This window comes from Diceros bicornis, chromosome 40 (genome assembly GCF_020826845.1).
Source record: "Diceros bicornis minor isolate mBicDic1 chromosome 40, mDicBic1.mat.cur, whole genome shotgun sequence".
Lineage (NCBI taxonomy): Eukaryota > Metazoa > Chordata > Mammalia > Perissodactyla > Rhinocerotidae > Diceros > Diceros bicornis.
Window position 1 is genome coordinate 16,707,263 of NC_080779.1, and position 11,706 is coordinate 16,718,968.

The following is an 11,706-nucleotide window of genomic DNA, read 5'->3' on the forward strand; positions in this document are numbered from 1 at the left end:
GCTTTGCAGGTGATGCTCTGACGTGACTCTCCTTCCCCCCATCCCAAGTGATTGTGAAATTTGCAGTTTCATTTGGTGATTGATTTGCATCCTGTTCACCTTGGATGTTCCTGGGATGGGAAGCCTCCAAAAATGCCCTTCCCTGGCCTTGCTTTTCCTTCACCCAGACCACTCTTCCCCCCAGCCCACCCTGGTCCGGAGCCCTTGCTCCTGCATCTCATTGCTCAGCTCTGTCTGCATCCAGCTCCTTAGGGAGGGTTTGAAAGTACAAGTGCTGGCTGATGGGCAGGCCTCCTGCTGGGGCTCTGCTCCCCTGGAAGCCCCCGTGCCTGGAGAGGAAGGGGCTGGGGAAGGGGGCATTTAAGAAGCCTGCTGGGCAATAGTCAGAAAGTATCAGACCACAGACAACGGTCATTGACTAAGCACCTACTGTGCGCTGGGACCATAGGTCCCTGGAGGTGTGGGATGGTGTCTGGCCCCCAAAGCTTCTTGTGGCCAGCATGCCTCACTTCTCTGCCTCTGTGTCTTAGGCACAGAACCTCTGGGGAACCTCTAGGGCATAGATTGGTGTCACCTCAAGGGCAGGTGGGACATTCCTTACATGTTGCCTGCCTGGTGGCCCTGACTTGGGTCAAAGTTCAAGCAGCATCAACATCCAAAGATAATAGCCCAAAGGACCCACATCTACACCTGTGTCACCATCTTGCCTGCCACTTTTGGAGCTCTTGCCTTGGGCCAAACACTGCATAAGCACCTTCCATCTCTATAGCCTCCTGTCATTCTCCCAATGGCCACAGGAGATGGCCACTATTGTCCTTTTACAGGTGAAGAAATAGACTCACTCAGCTGGGGAGAGCTGGAGCTGCTCCTTCTGTCCCTAGGGCTCTGTGCCCACCTACTGCCCTAGGGTGCCCAGACCTGTCCTCATGCCTGTCTCTCCCCTGACCGCTCAGAAAGTGACAATGAGATGAAACCTTGTAGTGGCCCTGATGCCAGTGGGCAGGGGCTTCAGAGGGGGATGAAGCCAGGCATTTGGGACAGCCCCAGACCCCTGGCCGGGTCTGCAGCAGGCCACGTGGCCGAGTCCAGGTCCTTTTGAAAGGGGCTGGCCGCTCTCAGCTGCAAAGTCACCACAATACCAGTTCAGGCAGCTGCCGAGTTCCACTTTGCAGCCCCCACAAAGCCGAAGACCCCCCCCCATTGCAGCTGATGCTTTGTAAAGAAGATGGGTAATGATGCTTTTAAGCTCCTGGAACAAAGAGCTAACTGCCCCCTGGGCCTGAGAAAGGATGAAGAAGAAGCTGATGTCTCTGATGTGACCAAGAGCCACAGCTTGCAGGACAGGACAGACCACGGTCTCCACAAACATGTGCTGAGGGGGCATCAGGGGAGGGCCACAGCAGAGGCAGCTGTGGGTCACGACCACCCGGGACATGTAGGAAGCTCTCTCCTGTGACTTCCGTGGCTGTGGCCCCCTTGCTTCGTGGGGCTCTGGGGCCCCTCCTGGGGGCATTCTCCTGGTGGCCTTCCCAGTGCAGGGCAGGGGGGCCTGGGAGGGGCTTCATCCACACAGTCCTCCTCTGGGAACCAGCCCCCTGACCCCTGTTCTGCCCACAGTCGGTCCCACTGGACCTGCCCTTCTCCTGGAGAGGACACAGTTTATAGGAGATGAGCTTCACTGACATTCTAGAACCAAACTCTGAAAAGCACTTCTTATCAGAACTGCAGCAGCAGCCCAAATGGGGGATTTGAGGCCTCCTTATGCTGACCTTAAAGAGACAGCAGAGGGCTCGCACTGCCAGCCATGGGTGGAGTGAGCAGGCCTTTGGGGCCCACACACATGCCCTGTTGTTCCGGGAATCACTGGGGGCCAGTTCGGGGTCACAATGGGGCCTTTCAGGGGACAAAGTGCCTCTGGCCTGGCCAAGGGTCCATGAGCACGTGGGCACCCACCCAGGGCATTTAAAATAACACAATTTGGAAAAACAGATTTAAAGCGATTTTCCCCACTCTCTGTGTGATTCAGAGGCTTGTGTTCTGTGTCCATCACATCCGGTCATGGCAGCCTCTAAGAGCTGGGGCACTGGAGGCAGACCCCGGGCTCCTAGCTGGGACCTCTGTCTTCCCCCACAGGGAACACGGGGACAATCCCAGTGCAGGCTCTACAGATGGACCCCGAGAGGTGTGGTCCACGCAGAGGGCTCAGCCTCCAGGACTTCCTTCGGCCAACACACTGTCACCGAGAGCCTGCTAGGAGGCAGACACCAGGGACGGGACTGCCAACAACACTGGGTGCCGGTGCTGCTGGAAGTGCTTTACTTCTTCACTTAGTCCCTGTGACAACTGCATGAGGTGGATACCATTCAGATGAGGAATCTGAGGCACAGAGAGGTTAAATGATTTACCCAAGGTCACACAGCAAGTAGGGGTGATTCCATTTCCAGGGGTCTGGCTCCACAGCACCGAAGTTACCTGTTTTGTGCCACATCTCACCGTGACAGGGTCACTGTCCCTCTGGGAGCAGGGAGCACAGATATGCCAAGCAAGTCCTTCACACCCACAACACTGACAGCACTGACAGACGGTACTGAAGTTTCCAAATGACACACAAGGAACGTTGGGGAAACCCAGCCAGGGGCCCAGCCCTCCTGGGAGGTGTGTCTGGGATGAGGGGGCCTTTGCCAGGCAGAGAAGGCACGGAGGGCTTTCCTGGGCAGAGCAGGGGCGTGATCCAGCCAGGCAGGGTGGGGAGGGGAGGTCTCAGGAGGTTATGAGGCCCGGGTGCCCCTGAGAGCGAGGCTGCAGCCTGGCGTTACCCAGGGGCACCTGCGGGGACTCCCTGTGGGACAGTGGCAGCTGTCCAGGTGAGAGACGCTGAGAGTCTGGCAGCAGCGGGGGGACAGGCAGACGGGCTGGCTGGGGAGTGGGATGGACTTGACCAGATGTTGGTGAACTGAGAGCCAGTGGACGGGGCTCTGACGGATCCCTGAGCCAGCCCGAGTGTGGCCTCTCTCAGCTCAGTTCCCTTGTCTGCAGAATGGGAATATTATCCTTCCTCATGGGTTGTTGGGAGGACTCAAGGACTTGGTTCAGGTAAGCCTCTGGGGCTGAGAAAGGTTGAGGAGGTGCCAGCTGCAGTCACCATGATGGGAATGAAGGAGGGAAAGGTCTAGAATGATCCTGAAGTTTCTACCCTGGGCAGATGATGGTTATGCCCTTTGTGTTCAGTATTCATTAACCACGTTCCTGACATTGTCGTAAACTTGATTGATAGTTTTGCTTTTCCTCACAGAACTGAAAGTTTAATCAGCCGTGACAGAGGTTAAAATAGCCCATCTAGTAAACCAAACCTCAGTCGCCTGGGAAGGAGGCCATTTCTGCCAGAGCCCTCTGACCACTAAGTGAAGTGCACCGTGAGGGCCCGAGAGGGTCAGGGTCATCTGACCAGACCCTTTAGACCCTCAGTCACCTGGGCCTGAGTAGCCAGGCCTGAGAAGCCTCACCCCCTCGGGGGACAGCAGCACTGGGGGGGGGGGGGGGAAGTTACCCATGAAGAACAGGAGGCCCCAGAGGCAGGAGACGCACGCAGAGCACCCGGCAGGTTGGTGCTGGAGCTGGCACTCGGCCTCGGGCACCCTCCTCTGCCAGCCGCCCCCCTCGGCTTCCTGCCCCTGCTGTGCTCCCATTTTTTCCACAGTGTTACTGAGATATAATTGTCATATAACATTTGTAAGTTTAAGGTGTACAACATGAATGATTTGGTATATGTGTATATTGTGAAATAATCACCACAATAAGTCTAGTTAACATCCATCCCCTCACATACTTACAAAATTCTTTTCCTTGTGATGAGAACTTTTACGATCTGCTCTCTTAGTCACTTTCAAATATACAGAGCAGCGTTGTCAGCTACAGTCATCACGTTGTACATTACATCCCTGAACTTGTTTATCTTATAACTGGAAGTTTCTACCTTTTGATCCCCTTCACCCAATTTTCCCACCCCCCAATCCCCACCTCTGGCTCTGGCAACCAGAAATCTGATCTCTGTTTCTATGAGTTTGTTTGTTTGTTTTAGATTCTGCACACAAGTGGGATCACACAGTATTCATCTTTCTCTGTCTGACTTATTTCACATAGCATAAGGAAATCACTATCCCAAAGAGATATCTGCACCCCCTGTTCACTGCAGCATTTTTCACAATAGCCAAGACCTGGAAACAACCTAGGTGTCCATGGACCGATGAATGGATAAAGAAAATGTGGTGTATCTACATATACAGTGGAATAGTGTTCAGCTATAAAAAGAAGGGCATCTTGCCATTTGCAAAAACATGGATGGACCTCAGGGCATTGTGCTCTCCTCTTTTAAGATAGCCCCCTGCTTTCTGCCACTTGCACTAAGGCTGAATTAGCAACCTGCACTGATGACATGGCCGGGGGTGAAAACAGCCACCCTGTGAGTGTGAGGATCCAATGTCCAGACTCTGCAGCCCATGGGGAGATCCTGTGGCCTTCAGTGTTGGGGTTAGAACTGATGACAATCTTGTGGATCACACAGGACACACATCCACCAGTGGCTGCAGTGAGGGGCACGGCTGTCCCCAAGCATCCTACACAAATCACCCACACACCCTGCCACAGTGTACTATGAATGTCAATGATGATGATGAAGATGATGGTGAGGATGACAACAATGTCAATCCACTGGCCTAAACCCTGCCCAGCTGTCATGCCACATCCTCCAGGGAGCTGTCCCATACCCTGCCAGCTCCTGCTCCTGGGTATCCTGACTCTCCACACCCCAGCCTCTGCTCCTTAGGCCTGCGAGCACCCCATCCACCCCCACCTCCCAGGCAGAGGCCCTGATGGATTCTCTGCAGATGCTCCCCTACACCCACCCCAACAGGCTAGAGTGAGGCTAGCAGGATCGAGGGGCTCTGTGCAGCCCCCAGGATGGGCTGTGTCAGAGGGAGGATGAAGGGAATTGGCCCCGAGGGCCCCTCCTAGGACTCATTCCTGTCACCCAGGCCAGGAAGGGATGGCCAGCAGGGGAAGTGCACGTGGACAAACAGCATATTTCCATGGACCTCTCACTTCTATAAGCAGGGCTGGGGCCCCCGTCTTGGCCTGTGCCCTGCCCTGGGCAAACAGTGACAGGAATGCATGCTGAGACAGTGTGCCCAGTGCCTGCCTGTCGGTCAGATGCTCCACTAGGGCTGCCCTGCCCTTCACCCCATTCACCTGAGTCCCGCAGTTTTCTGGCCCCTGATGCCAACAAGTGAAGGATGCTTGAACCATTCAGGGGGGTCTCCCCACTGGGTCCCCTCCATGCTCTAGCACAGCCCCCACTGTAATGGAAGGGGCAGGGGTTTCTGGCCTCACTAGGCAGGAAGGTGGGGGATAGGGGTGATGGAGGGATCGAGAAAGCCCCTCACCATCTGCTCAGCTTTGTTCCCTCCTGTGTTACACGTGAGGGTCCCCAGTGGCCGGCGTGCATTCTCAGTGTGGCTGAAGCTAAGAGCTCCCCACGTGTTCTCTGCTCTCACCTCACAACAGTCCTACAACAATCCTGTTATCATCTCCACCATGCAGATGAGGGTCAGGTTCTTGACACTGAACATTGCCCATCTGAGGCCACTGCTAAGTGGCTGAGCCAGACCTTGAACCAGGGCAGGGTGACCCAGAGCCCAGGCAGGGATGGAGCCGTCCCTGTGGAAGGGTCACATAGACTAATGCGTCCCCCATGTTCCCTGCCACTCTTAAGCACTTGTCTCCACCACTCCCCCAACACAGGCCTGCCTGGATACAGGTTCTCAGCTGCCCCTGTTCACCTTTGGAGCTTAAAAGGGCCACTGCTCCCGAAGATGCTTGCATTTTAGCAGGAGACCCTCGAAAATCTTCAAGGAAGGCTTTCATGGTGGTATTTCAAGCACCAGAATCCTGCTCTTTCCCATCCCAAGAATTTCCTCTCAATGATCATGTTCCTCCTGCTGGGGTAAGAGAAAAAAGCCACAGGGAATGGACCCCCCAATCTGTGAGGAGCAGAAAAAAAAAACAAAAAACCCTGCTTGCTTAAGCAAATCCTATCTTTTTCAGTCCAGAGAAGTTATTTCCCAGACAGCTGTGAGTAAGGGCAGATGTGGCTGCAGAGGCCGTCAGGGTCTGTGAGGTGTCAGGCGGCTGGGAGAGGGGCACAGGACAAGGATGTACAAAGGCTCCTTCCTTTCTTGGGCAGCACCACATGGGCACATGTGGGTTTGGTGTCCTGATTTCAGGCCCCCTCTGGGCCTCCACATCAGCACTTGGGTCAAGATGACGAAAAAGACCCCTCTCCTGACGCCCGCCCAGAGGGTGGGCACCAGGACCCTTCCTTCCTCCCTGGTCAAGGAGAGACTGTTCTCTGTCTTTCTATCCTCCTACCTGGGCTGCTGAGAACACTGTGACTTGCAGAGCTGGTGCATCTGGCCACCGCCCTCCCTGCCTCCAACCTCAGCAGGCCCTCAGCCAGCAATGGGTGCCCATCCATGGCCTGAAGCATAATTTGAAACTCACGTCTCTCCTCAAGCTCCTATTGGTCAACCCTGCCAGCACAGCGAGTGCCTTCACCTCCTACTTCTTAAAAATTAAAAGAAGAAGAAGAAGAAAGAAGGAGGAGGAGGAGAAGAAGCAGCCCATGAGAGGACCTTCCCCTGCCTTGTCCCTCCTGGCCTCCTTCTTCCTGCCCCGTCCCTCCCACACTACAGACCTACCTCCACCCTCCCATCATGTGGGGCCCCTCCACCCGCCCTAGGCCAGTGCCCCCCCCTACTCCCGGACCTCAGGGCTCCTTCCAACATCCCCCCAGCCCCAACCTTCAGTGGCGGCCCTGCTCCCTGCTGGGGCTCCCACCACAGCATATTCTCAAATATCTGCCTCCTCAAGACAACGCAACACCAACACCAACCAAAACAGATCAACAAAGAAACAGCAAAAACCAAATTTCAAGAAACTAACAACAACCCGAATCAAACCACACTGAAGGGAAACACCTCCATGAATCCTGCTCTTCTCCCCTCACAGCAGACTTCCGTGTCGCCTCCACACCTACTCAGAGACGAGCCACTTACTGTGCCATGACGCCTTTCCTTTCTTTTGGGTTTGTTGTTGTTGTTTTATTTTCCATAGGGTTAATAAGAGTCTGTGGTTTTTTCTTTTGTGTTTATTTTTAAGGGGGAGGAGTTTGTTTTTTCTACTTACTTATCATTAACTCAACCCGAATACTGTGGCAGTTTTCTCAATCTCTGTCAAGACTGTCAGACATCTCAGATGTTCTATCAATTTCCTCTCCCTGAAGAAGCCTCTCCCTGAGCCTTTCAGTCTGCGTAGGTCGCCCTCAACTCGTGGTGTCAGCCGTCCCCTCATCGTCACCCTGCATGCTCCCTCATCTCTCCCACATTGCTCTGTGGTTTCCTGTGGTCCATACAGTCCTTGCCCCTTGTTTGGTTCACACTTTCATTTGGGGGAGCACATGTGCTAGCAACCTCCTAGGAAATAGTTTAATGGGAATTGAGGTGATTGCTTTTTAGACTGTTCCTATGTGAAAATGTCTTGTTCTACCTTCACACTCAATGAATAGTTTAGCTGGTTATAAAATTTGGGTTAAAAATAATTTCCCTTCCATATTGGGAAGCATTGCTCTGTTGCAGTCAAGACTCCAGAGTTGCTATTTTTTTGATGATTTCCTCTCCTCTCTTTTTTTCTGTACTTTTTCAGAACTTCTAAATTTGGGTATTAGAATTTCTAAACTGGTTCTTTAGGCTTCTTTGCTTTGCCATTTTCCATTTCTGTCATTTAATTCTACTTTCTGGAAAGTCCCTCACGTTTATCACCCAACTCTTCTATTACATTTTTAATTTTTACTGTTGCTTTTTTTTTTTTTTTAATTTTCAAGAGCTTTCTTTTGTGCTCTGATTTTCCTTTCTAAGGCGTTCTTCTCTTGCTTCATGGATCTGTTATCTTCTTTTGTTCTCTGAGGATATTAATGATTTTGTGGATCGTTTCTTCTCCCTTCATAATCTCTTTTTCTTCCAAGTTGCCTTTTCTGTTTGTGTGGTCTCTCTATTTCATATTAGAGGCACTCTTGAGATGCTTGTTAGTCTTTACCTGTTGGATTATATTTTTAAACCAACTTCATTGAGGTATAATTCACATATAATAAAATGCCCCCATTTTGCACATACATTTTGATAAGTTTGACCAATATATACACTGGTGTAACAATCACCACAATCAAAAAATAGAACATTTTCATCACATAGAAAAGGTCCCTTGGGCCCTTTCCCATCAATCCTCACCACTCCCACCCCTCAGCCCCAGGCTGCTTTCTGTCACTATAGACGAGATTTGTCATTTCTAGAGGTTCATATAAATGGTACCTTACAGAATGTACTCCTTTGTTCCTGGTTTCCTTTGCTCAGCATGTGTTTATGAAATTCATCCATGTTGTTGAGTTCTCAGCAGCTCAATCCTTTCATTGCTTTTTTCTCCTAGTATCCTATTGTGTGAATATCTCATAATTTATTTATCTCTTCATCTGTTGATGGACATTTGGGTTGGTTCAGCTTGAAATATTATGAATAAAGCTTTGTCTTTGTGTAGAATTATGTTTTCTTTATTCTTGGGTAAAAACCTAATTGTTGAATGCCTAGGTCCTGTGGTCAGTGAATATTTAGGTTTATAGGGAAACCATTTTGTTTTCCAAAATGGTTGTTCCATTTTACACTCCCACAAAAATGTATGAGAGTTCCAATTCCTCCACATCTTCACCAATACTTGATATTGTCAGTCTTTTAAAATTTTAGCCATTTCTGTGGGTGCATATTGGTATCCTATGGAGAGTTTAATATGCATTTCCCTAGTAACTAATGATGTCAGACAACTTTTCATGTGCTTATTGGCCATTTGTATAACTTCTTCTGTGAAGTGTGTGTTGAAATCTTTTGCATATTTTCTATTGGGCTCTCTCTCTCTGTATATGTGTATGTGTGTGTGTGTGTGTGTGTGTGTGTATCAGATATATATTTGACTCTTGTTATTTGAACTAGTTATGTTCTATAAAGTAACCACAAACACCGATTTTTATATTTAGTTTTATGATCAGTTTTTTGTTAATTTTGGTATGTTGCCTAACGTAAGGTTGAGATTTATTTTTTTCCATATGAATATCCAATGGTTCCAGCACTGTATGTTGCAAAGACTATCCTTTTCCTCATTGAATTACCTTGGAGCATTTGTCAAAAGTCAGTTGACCATATATGTGTAGATCTATTTCTGGATCTCTCTTGTGTACCATTGATCTCTGTGTCTATCCTTTTGTCAACACCACGCTGTTTTTGATTATTGTACCTTTATAGTAAATCTGGTATTTTAAGCCCCCCTTTTTCTTCTTTTTCTAAGTTGTTTTCACTTTTCTAGGTTCTTTACATTTCCATACACATTTGCACTGAATCTACAGATCCATTTGGGGAGAACTGACATCTTAACAATATTGAGTTTTCTAATCTTTAAATGTGGTATATCTCTCTATTTATTAACCTCTTTAATTTCTCTTACCAATGTTTTGTTTGCTAGATACGTATCTTGCGCATATTGTTAATTTTCTTCCTTTTTTCATGCTATCACAAATGATATTGTTTGTAATTTCAATTTTAAGATGTTTGGTGCTGTATATAGAAATATAATTGATTTTTGTGTATTGATCTTGTATGATCTTGCAAAACTCACTTATTAGTTCCATTAGTTTTTTCATAGATTCCTTAGGATTTTATATGCCTACAATCATATCATCTGTGAATAAAGACAGTTTCATTTTTTTCCTTTCAATCTGGATGCCTTTTATTTCTTTTCCTGGCCTTATTCCACTGGCTACATCCGGTCGAATAGATGTGATGAGAGTGGGCATTCTTGCTTTGTTTCCAATCTTACAGAGAAACCATTCTGTCTTTCACCATTAAATGTGATACTTGTTGCAGGTTTTTCACAGATGGTCTTTATCAGGTTGAAGAAATTTCCTTCTATTTTTAATTTTCTGAGCGGTGTTTTTTTTTTTTTTTTGGTGAGGAAGATTGGCCCTGAGCTAACATCTGTGCCCATCTTTCTCTGCTTTGTATGTGGGACGCCGCCACAGCATGGCTTGATGAGTGGTGTGTAGGTCCACGCTGGGGATCTGAACCTGAGAGCTCCAGGCTGCCAAAATGGAGTGCATGAACTTAACCACTATGCCACCGGACCCTCTGAGAGAGTTTATCATGAACAGTTGTTGAATTTTGCCAGATTTTGACTAATGCTTTTTCTGTATCTGTTGAGATTATCATGTGGGTTTTCTTTATTCTGTTAATATGGTGAATTGCATCACTTAACTTTTTAATGTTAAATCAATTTTGCATTCCTTGGAGGAATTCCACTTGGTCATGGTGTATTTCTAATGTTTTTATCCAAAAATACATTTTGCTGGATTCAACTTTCTAATATTTTGCCAAAGATTTTTCTGTTGTTATTCATAAGGATTATTGGTCTTTAGTTTTCTTGTCTTGTAATGTGTTTTCTAGTTTTGGTATTAGGGTAATAATGCTGACTGCATAGAATGAATTGGGAGGTTTTCCCTCCTTTTCCATTTTCTATATTTGTGTAGGATTGGTACTATTTTATTCTTTAAATGTTTGGTTGAATTAATCTGGACCTGGAGTTTTCTTTGTGTGACAGCTCATATTTGAAGTGGGGTCTAAAAGCTGCCTGGAAGTTCTGAGTGCAAGGGTGGGCTTTCCTGGAGCATCACTGGAGGGAGATCTGCATGGGCTGTTTAGTGGAGAAATCTCTAATATCGCTGTCCCTAAGTCTTTCCTCTTGCCTGGTCAGATTCCCCAAAGCAGCCTTTTCTACTCTCCAGCCTGAAGGGGAAAGGCTGGCAGCCAGCCTTGTGGGAGCCCAGAAGGAGAGCATCCAGCACAGACGTTCCTGGATGCCCCTGTGTTCAGTGGCACGTCCTGCACCTCCTCACCTAGTCCAGGCTCAGGTGCCCCTCAGTTCACAGAGAGGGCTGGAGCTGGGGGCGGGACTTGATTCACTACCTCAAGAGACAATTCCCAGCTATACGAAGTGGAGGAGTGAATGTGGGGGTCTTACTCCTTATTAAATAGATCTTCCAACCATTCTTATTCTAGACTCCTTCTTCAGCCCCTAGAGCTCTGTGGTGTCAATTCCTGAGCCCTTTCAGGACCCTGTATTGTAGACTGGGTTGGTTCTAGACTTTCCCTAATGCCTCCTCAGGATCCAGGGGGCTTTTCAGTCTGTAAAACCAGTTGTAGTCCTTCACCTCATTTCCACCTTTCAAAATTTTGTTACTTTTTTCTCCCATTATTCCTGGCTTTGTAGGTTTATGCCTTTTAAAAATAATTTTTCTTGTTTTTAAAAACTATCATTTGAATGTAGTTTCAAGAAACCACTAAAGTAGATATGTCTGTTTAATCTACTATATTTACCATTCCCCCCCAAGAACTTTTTTTGTTCAACCCACTGCATTCTGGCTTCTGATCCCACCATTCCACAGAAAAACCCTCCTTCCCAGGTCACTAATTAACTCCTCTTTACCGGGTACAGTGAGCTGCAATCCACCCTTATCTTCCTGACCTCTCACCAGCATTTGATGCCATTGGGTCTCCCTCCTTG